Source organism: Lathamus discolor, chromosome W, assembly GCF_037157495.1.
Source record: "Lathamus discolor isolate bLatDis1 chromosome W, bLatDis1.hap1, whole genome shotgun sequence".
NCBI classification, from domain to species: Eukaryota; Metazoa; Chordata; class Aves; order Psittaciformes; family Psittacidae; genus Lathamus; species Lathamus discolor.
Window position 1 is genome coordinate 4,238,047 of NC_088908.1, and position 19,404 is coordinate 4,257,450.

Below are 19,404 nucleotides of genomic sequence, written 5' to 3' on the forward strand. Positions count from 1 at the left end.
AGTGCGGGATGGTGGGACTGAGGACCGGCCTTTCCTCAGTTCTACCGCCGACTGGTACATGGTGTGGCGCCGCCCCACCCCGCGCTCGTTGGCTGCGGCCCTTCCTCGGACTGGGCTGCAGCCACCCTGACCTTCTCCGTCTTTGAGACGCCGCAGCGCAGTCCCAGAGGAGCCGCGGCCAGCGCCCGCGCTTAACGGCTGAGGGAGCGGCTCTGCCTGAGGCTGAGGGGTCTGGGCGCGGTCCCACGGGCGGTGGGGGTAGGCCTCTGTCCCGGCTCCTCCGGTAAGAGCGAGGGGTCTCAGTCCTGTGGGCGTAGCTCCGGGTGGCTGGGAGGTGACGGCTGCTCCTCTGCCCCGCCAAAGTATCGGCACTGCCCGGGAGAGCGGTGGTCTGAGGTACCGGGAGTTTTTCTTGGTGCTTGGCGGTGCTTCCACCTCGTTTTGCGATAGCCAAAACGATGTCTGTGAGTTGTCGGGGGGGGGGGGGGAGGGAAGGGAGAGAGAGAGGGAGGGAACTCTCAGAGCTGATTTGTGTAGCCGAAATTTACACTGGAGTGTGCTTCGAGTGTTCCTGTTCTTGCTATATTACTACTTACTAGGAGCTTGTGCCAGGATTGACGTGGTAGAATCGCGTTGTCACATAGGAAATGCAGCGTTCATGCTTCCTTGGAGGAAAGTTACCGAAAGTGCATGTGTTCAGGGATTTGCTGCAGCCGGGTGGGTTTTCCTTTGAGTTGCTAGTTTCCAGTGTGATTCTACAAGAAGTTTGGGGTTATTTTTTCTTTCATCTCTTTAGCTGTTGTCACCCTTTTAGTTTTAAAAACAATCAAAACCTACAGTAATTTATAGTAGCAAGGAGCATGTGTTGCATTTTGTTAACATGGGACATCTTTCTGGAGACATTAAGTCCCCAAGATGCTGCTCTTGCAATTCCCGTTTAACTTCCTATCAAAGGTAGGCTGTGATAATGCATCAACTGGTTGTTCTTATTTGAAGTCCAATGCTTCCAGTGTAAATGTGTCTTTTAGAGCTGTATTTCTGGCATACACAGTGTTGCAGACAAATTGGAACAAAGTTCAGGTAAATGTTTGAATAGGAATCAGGTGCAGGACTGTTACTTGAAAGTTAATCTGATTCCTTAATTAATTGCCTTCTCAAGTTGATATTCTTTTTAATTTCTCTTTTTCTGGTGTTCAAGTAATGCTGTCTGGTGACTTTAAGTTTTCTTTTAGCAGTGGCAAAAACAGGCATTTCACAGATCTTCACATAGAAGTGCATACCATAGTTAGTATCATTGCCAGTGAAACACATCATCTAATTTAAAGTACAATGATATTTTAGCTTGCTTTTGGACTATTCAGCTGGTTTCCCACTGGGGTCCTAATTATTATCTCAAGTGCTTCTCAAAGATTGTAAGCTATTTGGTAGATGGGTTGAAATAGATTTGCTTTAACAACCATGTTCAGTTCTTTAGAACAGTGCAAATGGGGGCAACTTTCTGTAGTTCTCTGCTGGGATTTATTTTGTCTCCTTAGTAGTGGAGTTGTCTAGTTAGTGATGGTGTAGAGTATGTTTTGTGTGAGGATTATGATATATACTAATAGCTGGTAACATTTTAAGTATGATTACTTTCAGTTCTGAAACTCCTGGGTACTGTGGCTTCACAGGCAGTTTAGATATTCATATTTGTGTGCATATGTACCATGTTTCTGGAAGCAGGATTGTTGTATGAGGTAGACATGTTCAGAAAAGTTCTGGTGACTTTCGCAGATGTTTCTTGTAAATTTGGAGCTCAACCAAAGACCTGATACCAATTGTATAGAGGTGAGGTACAAGCAGCCTTGCTTACACACATGAAAAGCTTACTGATCATAAAGCGTATTGGAGAAAGCTTTCTATGTTTGGAATGACACCAGTCAGTAATAGAGGAATGCTGGGGCTAAACCTAAAATTATGGGGCAATATAATGTGAAATAGCAATGTTATTTTGGTCCTCTTGTATTTAGCACTGCATGAGGGTACCTAGAGTTATGTTTTTAGGGATGATTACCTTTGTGCTATCTTCATAGAATCATAGAATGATTAGGATTGGGAGGGACCTTAAAGATCATCTAGTTCATCTAATTCAGGGCTGTTATTTACACAACTGGCTGCCTTAATGAACATACAACACTGATTGTTTTCAAATGTCCTGAACTTCAGTTGTGAACCACAAGAAAAATTGCAAGGGTCAGATTGCAGTTGTTGGTAGAAGTTCTAGTTAGAATGAAAATTGACACTGAATATTATTTTCCTACTGAGTTCATGAGCAAACCTGGTTAAGTTTGATTTGATAGAGAAGAACATATAACTGAAATTTGGTGCCTTTGCTTCTATAACTTAAGAAAAAAAAAAAAAGGCTGTTTTTTAACTGGAAACAGTTGTCATGATACAGATAGTTCTACCTATCTTCTGCTGTTTCTTGGAGATTTAATATTATGTTACAGTGCCTATAAGGTGAAGAAAAATGCAGCGCAGCAGTTCTCCTCCCCTCCTCCCCAATTCCCCCATGTCTCCTCTGTTATTTTAAAACTGAGCAGTCTTAGGTTCATCCTGGGGAAAAGAAATGGAAACTTGAATTCAGTTTTTGGCTTGCATAAAGAATACTGGGGGGGGGGGGGAATGGCAGATGTGGAGCATTGTTAACATTATGTTTTCCTTTCCAATTATGTGTAATAGGTGTCTCTATATTTGAAAGTCACTTTGCTTTGCAACTCTACTGGGTTGTTGGGTTGCAGACAGGGCAAGCATCAAGCTGTAGTCACAGTAAAAGCTTTTCCAGAGTCCTCCCCATGTGTTTTGTTTGCTAGTGGCCTTGTACCTGCTGACATCTATAACAAAAAAACCCCATCTACTTCAGGTTGGCATAATTCCTGCATTAATTTCTTTTAATGAAGTTGAAGTAGAGGAATAAAAAGAGAAGGGGGAAGTCAATTTATTTTCTGTATTTTCTTTGAATGAAACAGACTGTACCTTGTCATTCTTCCCTTCTTTCCCTTTCCATCCTTCTACTGTTCACATATATAGACATAAGTATTTTTAGATCTGAAAGCATATTTAGAATAATGTAATTTCTTGCACAATGCAACCCATAGCAATTACTTGGTGAAGGTCTCTGTTGAAATCAGTAATTTCTGATGGTCCTGGAGCAGTAATTTTCAGATTAACCTCCATAGATTGGTCAGCTGATGTGGAGATGATAGCGAAGGTACCTAGGAGAAGCACTTCTTTCTTTCAGTCTCTGAATGCCTTAATTTGCTTCTCAATGGGAAATTTCAGAGTTTTTTAAATGGAAAAAGGTTGACCACTGAATTAGCATTTATCAGAAAAGTGCAGTGTATTTAAGGTAAATGACTGATGGTGCATGATGTCCCTGAGTACGTTGCAGTATTCCATCATCCCTATGTTAATGTACCTGATGCCTGGTCTTGGGCTTGCTTAGCCTGTTGGAAGAGAAGGCTTGAGTGGTGCTTAGGTGTAGCCTCTGATACCTGTCAGCCATTATCAGGAGAATGGAGCCAGGCTTTTCGGAGGGGTGCTGGGTGGAGGGATAGGAGACAAGGGGCATGAACTGGAACAGGAGGGATGTAGGAGAGCTGCCCTCTGCATGAGGACAGTCAGGCATTGGAAAAGATTGCCCACAGAGGTTATGTAGTCTCAATCATCAAGAGGTTTTTGGGATCAAGGTGTGGATAAAGGCATGGTCAGTCTTGTCTGATCTCTTAGCTGACCCTGCTTTGAGCTGGAGGAGGTACCTTACAACCTGAATTATTCTGTGATAATTTGCATGTTTTCTTCTGTTGAGAGTGTGTGCCTTTGCTAAAGGAAGGTGACCTGTTATCAGGTGATTCTGGGTGTAATTGAATAGACTGTCTGAATCATAGAATCAACCAGGTTGGAAAAGACCTTTAAGATCAAGTCCAACCATTGCCTAGCACTACCAAGGCCACCACTAAACCACATCACTAAGGGTCTTGTCCACATGGTTTGTGAATGCTTCCAGGGATGGTGACTCCACCATTGCCCTGGGCAGCCTGTTCCAATGCTTGAACACCCTTTGGGGAAGGAATTGTTCCTAATCTCCATCTAAACCTCCCCTGGTGAAGCTTGAGGGTGTTTCCTCTTGTCCTGTCACTTCCTCCTTGGGAGAAGAGACTGACCCCTCCTGCTCCATCCTCCTGTCAGGCAGTTGTAGAGAGCAATAAGGTCCCCCTGAGCCTTCTCCAGATTAAGCAACCCCAGTTCCCTCAGCCGTTCCTCACCACACTTGTGTTCCAGGCCCTGCACCAGCTCTGTTGCCCTTCTCTGGCCCCACTCCAGCACCTCAATGTCTCTTGTCATGAGGGGCCCAGAACTGTACATGGGATTCGATGTGTGGCCTCACCAGTGCCCAGTACAGGGGGATGATCTTGCACTTTTTGTAGAGAGTTGTCATATTGGCCAACCTCCAGTCCTCTGGGACTTGCCCGCTACACCAGGACTGCTGATAGATGGTGGAGGGTGGTTTGGCAAGATCCTCTGCCAGTTCCTTCACTCTTGGGTGGAACCCATCTGGCCCCATAGACTTGTGTACATCTAAGTGGAGCAGGAGATCACTAACCATTTCTTCTTGGATTATGGGGACTTCAATCAGTTCCCCATCTGTCATCCAGTTCAGGGGACTGAGTGTCCTGAGGATGCTGGTGTGACTATTAAAGACTGGATTAAGTGGTCCTGTGATGCTTGTCTCATTGTGTGCAGGAGATGCTCCTATTCGGTTTTAGTGGCAATAGAAATGAGTGAAGGAAAAATAGTCTAAAACATGTTTGCCATTTTGCTTTTTCATTTTTTATTGCAGTCTAAAGTCTGCTCATTCTTTTTCATCTAAGCGATCAAAAATACCTGATAGAAATTGGATGAATAATAGGAACTGAAACAACTTGAGAGCTCTTTCATTGTCCTTATTTACTCTTGTTAATCAGTAGTGAAGGTTGCAGCAACTGATGGTCTAAATTGTGTTTGCTATGGATTCACATGTTCCCTTGGACCAACAACACCAATTTAAGGGGGGTATTGGTGCTGACTTTCAAACTTTCCGGAAAATAGCTTGAATTCAGTCTTAAGAGAGTTAAACTTTGGTGCAGTGGTGTATAGGGCCAGCTTGAAGTGTGATTTATTAATGTTCTGATTACTTATGGAATAAGTGTAGTCATAACTGGATAGCAAATGTTTTGGGTTTCTTTATTTCCTCCACTAGCATGTTAGAATGTATTGGTTTGAGGCTTTTTCCTCTTTAAATTCAGTTGTTTGTTTCTTGGTGTTCTGCAGATCAGCAAGTCTTTACTGATCTTATTTGCCCATGATGGTTGTTCATGGATTCTTTGAATCCAGCTTGTTTTTTAAATGTGGCCATCTCTGGGAGACCACCTTTGTTTTCTCTAGTACTTTACATTATACTTTACTACTGCTCATATTAGTTTTTGTTGACTTCTTTAAGGACTCTTTAGAAGTGCAGGTCTGCCATGTTTGTATTCAGAAAGACTTAATTTTTTATGACTTAATTTTAAAGCATGCATGTGTCCAGGTCTGATAATGCAGCAAACATAACTGCTAGTTGAAACAATTCATAGAATCATAGAATAGTTAGGGTTGGAAAGGACCTCAAGATCATCTAGTTCCAACCCCCCTGCCATGGACATGGACACCTCACACTAAACCATCCCACACAAGGCTTCATCCAACCTGGCCTTGAACACTGCCAGGAATGGAGCACTCACAACCTCCCTGGGCAACCGATTCCAGTGTCTCACCACCCTAACAGGAAAGAATTTCCTCCTTATATCCAATTTAAACTTCCCCTGTTTAAGTTTTAACCCGTTACCCCTTGTCCTGTCACTACAGTCCCTGAGGAAGAGTCCCTCCCCAGCATCCCTATAGGCCCCCTTCAGGTACTGGAAGGCTGCTATTAGGTCCCCACGCAGCCTTCTCTTCTCCAGGCTGAACAGCCCCAACTTCCTCAGCCTATCTTCGTATGGGAGGTGCTCCAGTCCCCTGATCATCCTCGTGGCCCTCCTCTGGGCTTGTTCCAGCAGTTCCATGTCCTTTTTATGTTGAGAACACCAGAACTGCACACAATACTCCAGGTGAGGTCTCACAAGAGCAGAGTAGAGGGGCAGGATCAACTCCTTTGACCTGCTGGTCACGCTCCTTTTGATGCAGCCCAGGATACGGTTGGCTTTCTGGGCTGCGAGCGCACACTGCGGGCTCATGTTCGTTTTCTCATCGACCAGCACCCCCAAGTCCTTCTCTGCAGGGCCGCTCTGAATCTCTTCTTTGCCCAGTCTGTAGCTGTGCCTGGGATTGCTCCGACCCAGGTGTAGGACCTTGCACTTGTCATGGTTGAACTTCATAAGGTTGGCATCAGCCCGCCTCACAAGCGTGTCAAGGTTCCTCTGGATGGCATCCCTTCCCTCCAGCATATCAACTGGACCACACAGCTTGGTGTCATCGGCAAACTTGCTGAGGGCGCACTCAATCCCACTGTCCATGTCAGCGGCTAAGATGTTAAACAGGACACTGGTCCCAACACCGATCCCTGAGGGACACCACTTGTTACCGGTCTCCAGCCGGACATCGAGCCATTGACCACAACTCTTTGTGTGCGGCCATCCAGCCAGTTCTTTAATTATTGGGTCTTTCTCCATATTGCAGAGACGTGCTGATATCTCACATGCTCCAGATGTCACTGGTGCTTACATGTTCCAGGGGAAGCCATCTGTCTGTTGGCAGCCAACTCTTTCTACTTGGCCAGGTGAAAAAGTGGCTTTTCCTTAGGTTGCACCTCTGTGTAGCTCTGATGTAACTTTAACAGAAGGATGGACTTTGTGCTGCAGTGTGCTGATAGACAATTTTTCCAGATTGTTCTGTGGTCCCTTGTTTGTGAAGGAGGCAATGGGAAGAGGTTTCATCCAGACCCATTTGCAGAAATGGGTCTTAGAAGGACTGTGTTCCCCTTTAGGAGTTACAGGCAGTCTTGGTACGTTTGTGCTGATCTCTCATGTCCAGAGTTATAGCAGAGAAGGGAGAGGGATGAGTGTAGATAAGAACTCCTAAACTGGGTCAAGCCATGGTAAAGATTCTGTGGACAGAATACCTGCTGCCTTAGGCCCTGGTCTAATTCAAGGTCACTCATGGCCCATGTGAAGGCTTCATTCTCTTCTAGTCTTCTGCTGTTTCATACCTTGATACATCTTCCTTCTTGGTGCTACTGCTCTCTGCGTCATGCAGCTTCCCATGGTATTGGTGCCATCTGCCATGTGTCAAAGCAGATGAGGGGGAGCTTAATTCAGGCAGTTGTCTCCCTCCTGGACCAGTATGGCTGGTGGTGCAGGACAAGCTGGAGGAACTTATGAGGAAGTGGGGAGAAAGGCTTTGGGGTGTAGCATCACCTTTGATGATTTGGCAACATTAAGTAGCAACAGAAGCACTGGGCAATATGGACTCTGTGGGCAGGGCTGCTGGGATTGTGGGGCTGTGGAAACCAGTTGGTGTTGAGAATCTGTAACTGTGTGTAGGAAAGCCTGGTGTGCTAGGAAACTGGGAAGTTCTGCGTGGTATAGGGCATGAATTCCCTCTCCCGTGCTGCAGGATACTGTCTGTGAGAGCTTTGCTGTGTGTGCAGGGATGCTGTGTACGCCAAGGTGTTGTGCAGCAGTGGCAGTTCCAGACCAAGGGACGGGCATGGGATGAAGATATTGGGGATACCATGGCACCTTGTAGGGTGAGATTTGTAGGAAGGTGTGGTCAGAGATATGTGGAGGGCTGGAGTTTACTCTTGAGGATGTCAGTGTGTGGCCTGGCAAAGGTATTGGAAAATGTGATTTAGATGTTGCTGTGGAAGAGCAATCCCAGTTCTGCAGTATCAGTGTGTACCTGTTGAAGAGATGGTTGCTGGCAGCTGCAGGTTTTGTGGACTGGATTGGGTTTCAGCTTGAGCACTGACTGCTGGGTGGTATTTGAGGTGGGGATAAATGCTTTAATATGAGCAGATTCTGGGAAATTGAGTAATATTAATTAAAGTGTTACACTCTGTGATGTTAGCTTAGCTTTGCTACTGTGCTTATACATAGAAGCTGTTAATCAAATGGACTGTGATGTTCTGAAGTGGATGTGATGGAGTAGCTTAGAAGTGTGTTGTGGTTTAAGCCCAGAACCATGCAGCCGTTTGCTTACTCCCCTCTTCTTCCTACCCCCACTACAGGAGGGATGGGGAGGAGAATCAAAAGAAAGTAAGTATCATGGGTTGAGATAAGAACAGTCCAATAACTAAAGTATAATACAAAACTATTACTGTTACTGCCAATAATAATTGATTAATGGCTTGGCTTCGTGAGCGAAGATTTGGGAAGGGGCTTACCCACGCTTACTACAAGCACGATGATTAAGGGCAATGTGGGATAGGCAAATCTGGTTGGAAAAAAGGCCACTTAGGCATTCAGGATGTTTCTGAACAGGACTGTCATCTCCTGGGACAATCTTGAGCGACCAATGTCCTGAACCACCACCAATAATAATGATAAGGGAAATAACAAGGGAAGAGAGAATACAACCACTCGCCACCTGCTGACCAATACCTAGCCCAACCTGAGCACTTATCTAGCCCTTCTGGGTAACTTCCCCCAGTTCCTATACTAGGCATGATGTGCTGTGGTATGGAATTACCCCTTTGGCTAGTCTGGGTCAGGTGTCCTGTCTCTGCTTCCTTCCGGCTTCCCCTCCTCCCTGACAGATCATGAGACTCAGGAAGTCCTTGGTCAGAGTAAATATTACTTAGCAGCAACTAAAAATATCGGTGTTACCAGCATTTTTCCCAGTCTGAAAGTCAAAACCATAGCACTGCACCAGCTACTAAGAAGGAGAAAAATGACTGCTACTGCTGAACCCAGGACAGTATCCACCCCTTATTCTATACCATTCACGTCATGCTCAGATTCTACATTTTTCAGTATACCATCGCTTTTGCCTCATATACACACACACACACACACACACACACACACAGATATCATTCCGTAGTCCATGGACCAATCCCTGTAAAGCTGATGGATTCATCCAGTCGATGATGTTGGGTTCCATCTCTTGTAACAGTCTTTCAGAGCAGGAGAGACTTATGTGCAGTGTTGGATTGTTGCCTGCTGATGAGACTGTGGAACTCATCTGGTCACTGCTAAGCCAGTCTGGTTTTGTCTAAGTTCATTCTCTGTGGGGATGATGATCGGATGGAAGTCAGGGTCAGTTGCTGGTGTCCTGAAGACATCTAGTTGGTGGGCTATAGAAGTGCTACATAGCAGGCAACAGCATACAATAGAGTTAATTGGCTGTTTTCCCCTAAAATCAAATCCCCTTGAGGTACACATCAGACTTCCCCATCTTCCCACATTACCCACCAAGTATATCTGGGTCCCTGAGCAAAAGCAATCCCACAAGTGGGTTTGCCTTTACCTGAAGCAGGAATCACCCAAACTGTCTTCCCCAGCAAATTCTTTCTGTGCACCACAGGACCTGTATCCCCTTCTACAGTATGTAAAAGTTCTGACTGGGCTGGGCCAGCTCTGTTGGCAGATCCTCTGGTGTTGACCAACCAGGTGGCTTTTGGTAAATGTGTATCCCAGTGTTTGAAAGTCCCACTACCCATTGCTCATCAGTGTAGTTTTTAACAGCTCGTACCGTTTGATTTTCCCAGAGACTGGTAAGGGATGTGATATAACCACTCAATGCCATGTTCTTTGCCCCAAGTGTCTATAAGGTTGTTCTGAAAATGAGTCCCATTGTCTGACTCATTTCTCTCTGGGGTGTCGTGTCGCCACAAAATCTGTTTCTCCAGGGCCAGGATAGTGTTCCAGGCAGTGGTGTGGTCACTGCATATGTTTCCAGCCATCCAGTGGTTGCTTCCATCATGGTACGCACACAGCATTTGCCTTGGCAGGTTGGTGGGATTGTGATATAGTCAATCTGCCAGGCCTCCCCATGTTTGTACAAGACCCATCAGTAAGCAAGGCATATTGCTTTTCATTTTCCGACAGTGTATTATATGGTGGGGCCTCTTCAGTACGCATCACCTCCTCCTTGTTGCAGCAGGGAGGAATCAACACGACCATTGTGATCAATAAGCACGATTCGTTTATTGGGCTTCTACCTTTGGTTTATATAACAGTGAATATGCAAATACTAGGCACTTGATTGGTTCTGGCACAAATAAGGTATTGCGTAAACTCTACACTTTTGCAGCTACACCGTGCAGCCCCCCACCATCCTCTTTCTCATGCACTTATCGCTTAGTGTCCTTGGCTGTGATTGGTCATAGCATGTTGCCGTTTGCCGGTGTCCTTCAGTTCCTCATTATCTGGTGCTAGTAAGTCTGCACCATTCTCTAAACAAATGTTCTATTTCAGCTCGTTGATGGGAACGTGACCTTTCTCTGTTAGCCACTTCTCCACACCTCCTCTGGTGACATTCCAAAACCTCTGCCCTCTGGCTGGTTCATGATGACTTCTAGAATTCCTGGACGCCTGGGATTTCCTATTCTAGCTAGCTGTGCAGTTAGTGTGGCTCACTTACTTCATAGAATCATAGAATAGAATCATAGAATAGTTAGGGTTCGAAAGGACCTCAAGATCATCTAGTTCCAACCCCCCCTGCCATGGACAGGGACACCTCACACTAAACCATCCCACACAAGGCTTCATCTAGCATCAGTTGCATGATATGTAGAGGAGACTCTGCCTTTGAACATCCAGCCCATCACGGGCAACCAGGGTGCCAGGAGGAACTGTGCTTCAGTGCCAGTCACCTCTGAAGCAGCTCAAACCCCTTCATAAGCTGCCAGTATCTCTTTTTCAGTTTGAGTGTAGCCTGCCTCGGATCCTCTGTATCCCTGACTCCAAACGCTGAGGGATCTACCTCAAGTCTCCTTTAGAGCTTTCTGCCAGAGGCTCCAGGTAGGACCATTCTCCCAGGCTGCGGTGTAGAGTACACTTTTCACATCTGGCCTTGGACTGGTCCAAGGGCTACTGCATGAACTATCTCTCGTTTAATTTGCTCAAAGGCTTGTTGTTGCTCAGGGCCCCATTTGAAAAATGACTGCTATAGCTGAACCTATGACAAAGAAAGTTAATTAGCTTAAGGAAGCTTTTTCCTTTTCCATGAGGAATTAAGGTGGAATATTCAATAAAACTATAATTTTGTTTTTTCGCTCATCCAGTTTCAGTCCCCTGCCATGGGCAGGGACACCTTCCACTAGACCAGGTTGCCCTGTCCATCCCATTAAAAAATGGAATAGGTATGTTTTGCGCATCTTTGACCTCATACTTAAATAAAATTCAGTTTCTGAGGTGTACTTAAGAGCTAGCATTCAGCCAGCATTAGTTAAAGGTCAAAACTCACAGCATGCTTTTGGGGTGCCCTGTCCCATCAAAGCTCCTCCTGCTGAGCCTCTCCTCTTTCACAGGCTGCAGAGCATCCCTTTCTCAACAGGGACAACCACTTTGCCAGGTCTCTATGCTGTCACGTTCTCTGTTCCATAGATTCCAGCCATTTTCTTCCACAAGTAGTTCTGGGGATCTAAGCTCTAGCATTTCTTGGTCTGTATTTTACTTTGTTAGTTGAATTTACCACTCTGAAAACTTGTATGCTACCTCCTGTTACACCATTGATCTAATAAGATATTTGCTCTTCTGTAAGTGTGGCCAAATTTGTGTAACCTTAAAACTTCTGGACTAGGGTTTGAACCATTTCACTTCCTGTTTGTGTGAATAATGCTCAAACAGCCAAAGGCCTAAAACATGAAAAGAGCTTTCTTTTCTGCACAGAAAGCTAGGCCTGGTGATGCTTGATGTGGAGAACTTGGTAATATGTTGGTTTGCTTCTTTTAATAATTTGACAGTTCCAGAACCACTTACAGGTGTGTAAGTAATTGATATCTAAAGGAAGCCAAAATAGATGTCATGTCTTGCATCTTAAACCAGAATTTCACCCTTTTGTACACTTGCAGTACAACACAGGCCTGTAGCTCAAGGGTTCCTGGTTGGGGATTGCAAAGAGGGTCTAGTGGCTGTCAGATCTTGATGTTTAGCAACTATAATAGAGTTTGAAGTAAGCTTGGATCTTAAAATATAATGTCATGGGTATTGAGTGCAGTGCTGTTGCATTTTGAATTTTAGCCCATTTCTTCAGTCTTTTAGAGAGAACAGGATAAAGAAAATTAATTTGCTGTCTTGAAAAGCTCATTGGCATGGTAAAGCAATCGTACTGATCCTGCATGATCATTTCTAGACTGGGTCTGCCTGGACTTTTGTACATGCTGTATGTCTAATCCCTCTATTTCTAGAGGGACTCCTGTTTGGAAGTGTGGGATGCCCCTGAGCTTCCAGTACCTTCCCTGGGACCTGCAGGTTCTCAGCACTGTGAAAACTCATGGTTTGTATCTTGAAATTGCTACAGACTCAGACAAATGCCAAGTGTACTTCACCTTTAGTGACAGCATAGAAGAGGGAACTAAGTGTGTTAAGCAAAGAGCTAGTGAATTAACTCCTGTTGTGTATCATTGAGAGGACATCCTTCCTTAGAGTGGCCTGGGGATGGTGAAATACTGAGGAGCTGAACAGATAGATCAGTTGGTATAAGGCACTTGCAGTAGTCAATATTAACATGTTAATTGTTTACAGTAAATGAGATGAAGTTGAAATAGCAAGTGCTTGCCAGCTTCTTGGTCTGGTTAGAATTGTTAAAGTATGTGAATATAAGGTGGTAGCAATTGATCAGTTTTATTTTCATTCTCCACTTCTGTATGCGAGTTGTGACTTTGCTACTGTAAAGGTCAGCTGAGGAAACTCTCCAAGACTTAATGTGGAGTTCTTGAAAGCAGCATTCTTTATTGCAGCACGGGGTGCATACGTGAATCATTTTGCAAAGGTGAGTGCACCCGATACTTGCCAGCAGTGGCTATATATTTAGCATAATTATGCTGGTTTCTGTAACATAAAAACTTGGGCCTCCACAGCCTTTTCATGAGGAACATGTATCTGATTTTTTGTTGTTTGATTTTTTTTTTTTTATGTAATTTATGCATGTAATTTACCCAGTAATCCAATAGCAGCATGGGGCACACAGGCATGTAACGAAATCTGAACATCTATCAACATCTGTTTGGCAATTTTAAAGGTTGTAAGAAAGGCCGTGTTCATATCCAGCCTGTGGCACCAATGCCTGAAGCTGGTTGCTTGCTTGCTGTCCTGGGTTCAGCAGTGGCAGTCATTTTTTTCCTTCTTAGTAGCTAGTGCAGTGCTGTGTTTTCATTTTTTGGCCTGGGAAGAGAGCTGATAAAGCCAATGTTTTTAGTTGCTGCTCAAATGCTTGGTCTGGCCAAGGACTTTCTGAGCCTCATGCTCTGCCAGGGAGGAGGAGAGGCCAGGAGGAAGCAGAGACAGGACACCTGACCCAAACTGACCAAAGAGGTATTCCATACCACAGCAGGTCATGCCCAGGATGTAATGGGGAGTTACCCAGAAGGGCTAGGGACTGCAGGGTTGGACGAGGGATTGGTCAGTGTTGGGCTGAGGGGAGTGGGGCAAGTTATTGGTTGGCTGGTGTTGAGGTGTTGTATTCTTTCCTCTTGTTATTTCCTTTATCATTATTATTATTGGTGGTAGCAGTAGTGATTTGTGTTATACCTTAGTTACTAAACTGTTCTTATCTCAACCCGTGGGAGTTGCATTCCTTTCGATTCTCCTCTCCATCCCTCCAGGAGCAGGGGGAGGGCAAGAAGGGGGGGGAGTGAGTGAACGAGGTTTGTGGTTGGGTTTAAACCACGACAGTTCTTTTTGGCGCCCAACGTGGGGCTCGAAGGGTTGAGATAACGACAGAGATGATCGGATTAATACTCGTCACAATGCTGATTTATTGGCTCTCAAAGTTGTTTCTCTTGCTCTCAGAGTTTCACAATGTAGTAAATTACTTAGAGCCGGTATTTGCTGTGATAGTGTTTATCAAGTGTGGGGCCTGGGCTAAGTTTCTTGTTTCACTATACTTTATGGCAATGACTTGTAATACGGTTGGGCTCCGGCAGCAGGGAGAGATGGATGTGGCCGTGGACTTGTACCTGGCCGTCCCGCTGCTCTTCACTGTCCTGGCCCTTGTCCTCCCCTCTGTCTTTGTGAGGCTGCGGGGAGCTGAGGGGGAGCGGCCTCGAGAGCCAGCCGCGGCTGAAGCGGCCCGGGAGAGCGGCCCCGGGGACCAGGCAGCGGCAGGAACGGGGCCCGAGCTGAGCAGTGGGAGGAGGCGGCCGAGGAGCCAAGCCCTGCGGAGGAGCCCAGCCCCGCAACAGCCGAGAGCTTTCCCCGGAAGCCGCCCGCCGAGCCCCAGGAGGATGCAGGAGTCCACGCGGCATTTCCCAGCAAGGCAGAGGAGGAAGATCTGCAGCACCCAGGAAAAGAGAAGCTGGTGGTGGGAGAGCTGGCAAGCACAGCAGCTACACCAGCCCCAGGGACAAGTACAGCAGCATCACTGGAGAGTTCTGAAGGGTTTGAATGGCCTTTGGGTACCCTTGGGACCTGCCTGCTGATTGTGATGGGGATCAGCATGTTGGCACACACACAGAGTGTGTTCTACTCATGGCCATTTTGTCTGATCTCAGAAGTCAAGCAGACTCAGGTTTGCTTCTTGTCCGGGGTTAGACCACAATATGGGAGGAACAAGAGATCTTCCCCAAGGCTGGACAGTCATGAGTGGCAGTGTGTGTGGGACAGTATGAGCGAGTATCTAGTCCACTGAACCCCTCCAGTGCTTTGGAAGTGTCGGAGATGGAAGGCAGCTGTATGGAGTCCCCAGCAACAAGCTGCAGAAACTGCTGAAGGGGACAGTGAATTATTTTGAGTCTGGTGGGTCCCTGACACTTCAGGCCATCAGGGCAGAGATGCAACATACAGATGGACTCATGATCGAGGGGTGGACTCAGCAATGGACACTATTGCCCAGGTTATTCACAAGTGTGAACGCTGCACACAGCCTCTCCCTCTCTGAAAGACTGTTACAAGAGATGGAGCCTGCCATCATGGACCAGATGGACTCAGCAGCTTTATAGGGACTGGTCCATGCACTAAGAGTGTACTGAGATAAGAGTGATGGTATACTGAAAATGTGGGATGTGAGCATGACGTGAATGGTATGGAATAAGGGGTGGATACTGTCCTGGGTTCAGCAGTGGCAGTCATTTTTTTCCTTCTTAGTAGCTAGTGCAGTGCTGTGTTTTCATTTTTGGCCTGGGAAGAGAGCTGATAAAGCCAATGTTCTTAGTTGCTGCTCAAATGTTTGGTCTGGCCAAGGACTTTCTGAGCCTCATGCTCTGCCAGGGAGGAGGAGAGGCCGGGAGGAAGCAGAGACAGGACACCTGACCCAAACTGACCAAAGAGGTATTCCATACCACAGCATGTCATGCCCAGGATGTAATGGGGAGTTACCCGGAAGGGCTGCAGGGTTGGATGAGGGATCTGTCAGTGTTGGGCTGGGGGGAGTGGGGCAAGTTATTGGTTGGCTGGTGTTGAGGTGTTGTATTCTTTCCTCTTGTTATTTCCTTTATCATTATTATTATTGGTGGTAGCAGTAGTGATTTGTGTTATACCTTAGTTACTAAACTGTTCTTATCTCAACCCGTGGGAGTTGCGTTCCTTTTGATTCTCCTCTCCATCCCTCCAGGAGCAGGGGGAGGGCAAGAAGGGGGGGAAGTGAGTGAACGAGGTTTGTGGTTGGGTTTAAACCATGACACTTGCTTACTTGCCTTTTACAAGTACTTATAGCAGAATAAGTAGCTTTTGTTTCTACAAGAAATTTTTATCCTATCATAGAATAGTTAGGGTTGGAAAGGACCTTAAGATCATGTAGTTCTAACCCCCCTGCCATGGGCAGGGACACCTTGCACTAAACCATGTCACTCAAGGCTCTGTCCAGCCTGGCCTTGAACATCGCCAGGGATGGAGCATTCACAACCTCCCTGGGCAACCCATTCCAGTGCCTCACCAACCTAACAGGAAAGAACTTCCTCCTCATATCCAATCTAAACTTCCCCTGTTTTAGTTTTAACCTGTTATCCGTTGTCCTGTCGCTACAGTCCCTAATGAAGAGTCCTTCCCCAGCATCCTTATATAGACCCCCTTTGGGTAATGGAAGGCTGTTATGAGGCCTCTACGCAGCCTTCTCTTCTCCAGGCTCAACAGCCCCAACTTTCTCAGCCTCTCGTCATACAGGAGGTGCTCCAGCTCCTGATCGTCCTTGTGGCCCTCCTCTGGACTTGCTCTGACAGTTCCATGTCCTTTTTATGTTGAGGACACCAGAACTGTACACAATACTCCAAGTGAGCTCTCACGAGAGCAGAGTAGAGGGGCAGGATGATAACCTCCTTTGACCTGCTGGTCACGCTCCTCTTGATGCAGCCCAGGATATGGTTGGATTTCTGGTCTGTGAGTGAACATTGAAGTTGGCTCATGTTCATTTTCTCATTGACCAACACCCCCAGGTCCTTCTCTGCAGGACTGCTCTGAATCTCTTCTCTGTCCAACATGTAGCTGTGCCTGGGATTGCCCCTACCCAGGTGTAGGACCTTGCACTTGGCTTGGTTGAACTTCATGAGGTTGGCATTGGCCCACCTTACAAGCGTGTCAAGGTCCCTCTGGCTGGCATCCCTTCCCTCATGTGTATTAACCAAACCATACAGCTTGGTGTCATTGGAAAATTTGCTGAGGGTGCCCTCAATCCCATTGTCCCAGTCATTCCCCAACTTAACTATAGTCAGGGGTTCTGCTGGGGAGGGTTTTGAGTCTTTCCCCAGTCCTCCTCAGTCTTCATCTGAAGTAATAATTTTCTCTGCTTGTCCTGACATTCCAGCAAATCTCCGGTGTTTATTTTGATTTTGAGGGCATTCCCTCTTCCAGTGCAAGCAGTGGAGTCTGTTCACAAACCTTTCCATGTAGTTTTTCTTTATTCTTTTCCTGGGCCACTCCCCTGTTTCCTAGGTGAGAACTACAGCCAACAGTTTTTCTTTTTTTTTTTCTTTTTTTTTTTTTTTGTTTTGTTTTGGGGTTTTTTGATGGTTTTCTTGTTTGTTTTTTCTTTTTCCCCCTAAACATTCCAATTTTACTCTGGAGCTTCTCTTATGCCCTTCCCACATATATAGTAACAGATTTCTAGTTGAAACCAGACATGTTATAACCCACAATACACAACATTGTATTATATCAGGCAATAATATTAATAATTGCGGACTCCAACCCCTTCCCACTGTCATTTGAACCGTTTCAAGGAACTTGCACCAGAGCAGTGGTGGTCTGATTGTGATAGGTCTCCCAGGCCACATTCATTATTTTCCCCAAACTGTATTGGTCTTCCCCCTTAAGCTTTTGTACCTTCCATGGATTGACCTTTTATTAAATGGCCTAATTCCCTCCCTCCCTCCCTTCCTTCCTTCCTTCTTGGACCTTCCTTCCTTCCTTCCTTCTGTCCTGGACCTTCCTTTTTTTCCTTCCTTCTTTCCTTCCGTCCTGGTCCTTCCTTCCTGGACCTTCCATCCTTCCTTCCGTCCTTCCTTCCATCCTTCCTTCCGTCCTTCCTTCCTGGATCAATAGTAGTGCATTTACAAAACACCTCTTTTAATCTCTCCGTGAATCCAGAGGGTGATTCATTTATATCTTGCATTATTTCATGTAGCTTAGACCAGTTCAGTGCCTTGGGGAATGCATTCCTAATACTGAATAAAATCCGCCTCTGATATTGTTTCAAAGCCTGCCTGTCCTGGTCCTGATTAGGGTCCCAGTTAGGATTGGTGGTAGGCACGTGAAGATTCACTGTACCTGCCAATGTGCCTGCAATTATGTGTTGCTCTACTGTGGTCCGAGCCATATGAATAATGATATCCCTGTCAACAGTCTCACAAACATGATGCATAATTACCAGCCACTTGTTTCCAAATATTCGGATCTATAATGGTAAAGCGAATCTTTATCGTGACTGGACCATCACTGCCCACAGCTTGTCTTAAAGTCAAAATCACAGTTTCCCCTTGTTTTCCCCTAGTTTGCCCTGCTATAGGGCAAAATCCTTCAGCCCCCTCTAACATCTCCACTTTCCTGTGCTTGTGCGTGATTCTCGTTGTCTGCACCTTCGGCCCCATTATTCACAATACCCCTTCTCTGGGGGCTACCATCAAATCGAAATCCTCCTCCGCATTCTTCAAATGTTTAGTGCATAATTGTCCTGTGCTGCACAAAGAGCAACAGCGTTTAAACAAATTTTACTGTCTTTCTCCAAGGACAATATTAACGGGTCCTGGGGTGAAAGATCAAAACCACAAACCTTTTGCCATTCCAGATTATTTCTCAAAATGAAAAACATTTCCACATAGGCTACTTCATCCCAGTTTCTTTCTTGTCTCAAGAATAACATCAATTGTATCAAAGTATTATAATTAATTGTGCAATTCATAGGCCACTTTTCCCCAAAATCCAGTTTGTATAACAGCCACCACTGGTTACAGTATTTTACCAAAGTCTCCCAGGTGACTGTGCCCCTTGGGGGTCCACCACTTTGTTTCCAGTGTTGAAAACTGCAACCCAGTGGGGATTTCTTCAAACCACCCCCCCCACCCCCCCCCCAGAGGCAATGATTTGGACTTCCACCCAGATTGCAGAGTGTTGCAAAATGCAACCCAGTGGGGACCTTTTCAGGACTCCCCCTTCAGAGGCAGTGGTACCCATGATCCTGACCACACCCAGATACCAGAGTCCAGACAACCAGAACCAGACTACCTTTACCTACTGTGCAGGGCATCCCCTGTGACTACTGTGGAAAGGGACCAGAAAGAATGCCTTTGTCAAAGAAATAAATTCAGGGTCTTACCGAGGTCCTGAGTCGGTCTGGGGAGCTGTGGTTCCTTTCAGGGAAACTCCCCCAAAGCCAGCATGAAGGTCCCAGAGACTCCCCAGATCTGTGGCGAACACGGCAGAGGGTCCCTGTTCGGGTGCCAAATTGTTACTGTAAAAGTTGGTTGGAGTGTCATTGTTAAAGCCCAGGTGATAACTTGGAACTGAGCAGCTGCTTACTTGCTCTCCACCTTCTTCCTTGCCTGCTCCTGGAGGGAAGGGGAGGATAATTGAAAGAATGTAACTCCCATGGGTTGAGATAAGAACAGTCCAGTAACTAAGGTATAATACGGGTCAACTACTGCTACCACCAATAATAATAATAATAATAATAATAATAATGACAAGGGAAATAACAAGGGGAGAGAATATAAAACTAAAAGGGGAAAAGGATAACCACAAGTGCTGGACAATACAATTGCTT

The 19,404-nt window shown here is 45.8% G+C and overlaps 1 protein-coding gene across 2 annotated transcripts in view; it reads left to right on the forward strand.

Moving 5' to 3' along the window:
* LOC136004197 (nuclear transport factor 2-like) overlaps positions 1 to 19,404 on the forward strand; it is a 51,828-nt gene that overhangs the window by 93 nt on the left and 32,331 nt on the right. The window contains exon 1 of one of the 2 annotated variants that reach the window (XM_065660476.1): positions 4 to 283. The exons of the other annotated variant lie outside the window; for it this stretch is intronic. The gene's annotated coding sequence lies outside the window, so the exon portion shown is untranslated. Of the gene's footprint in view, positions 1 to 3; positions 284 to 19,404 lie in introns of those variants that run through there. 2 annotated transcript variants of the gene reach the window in all.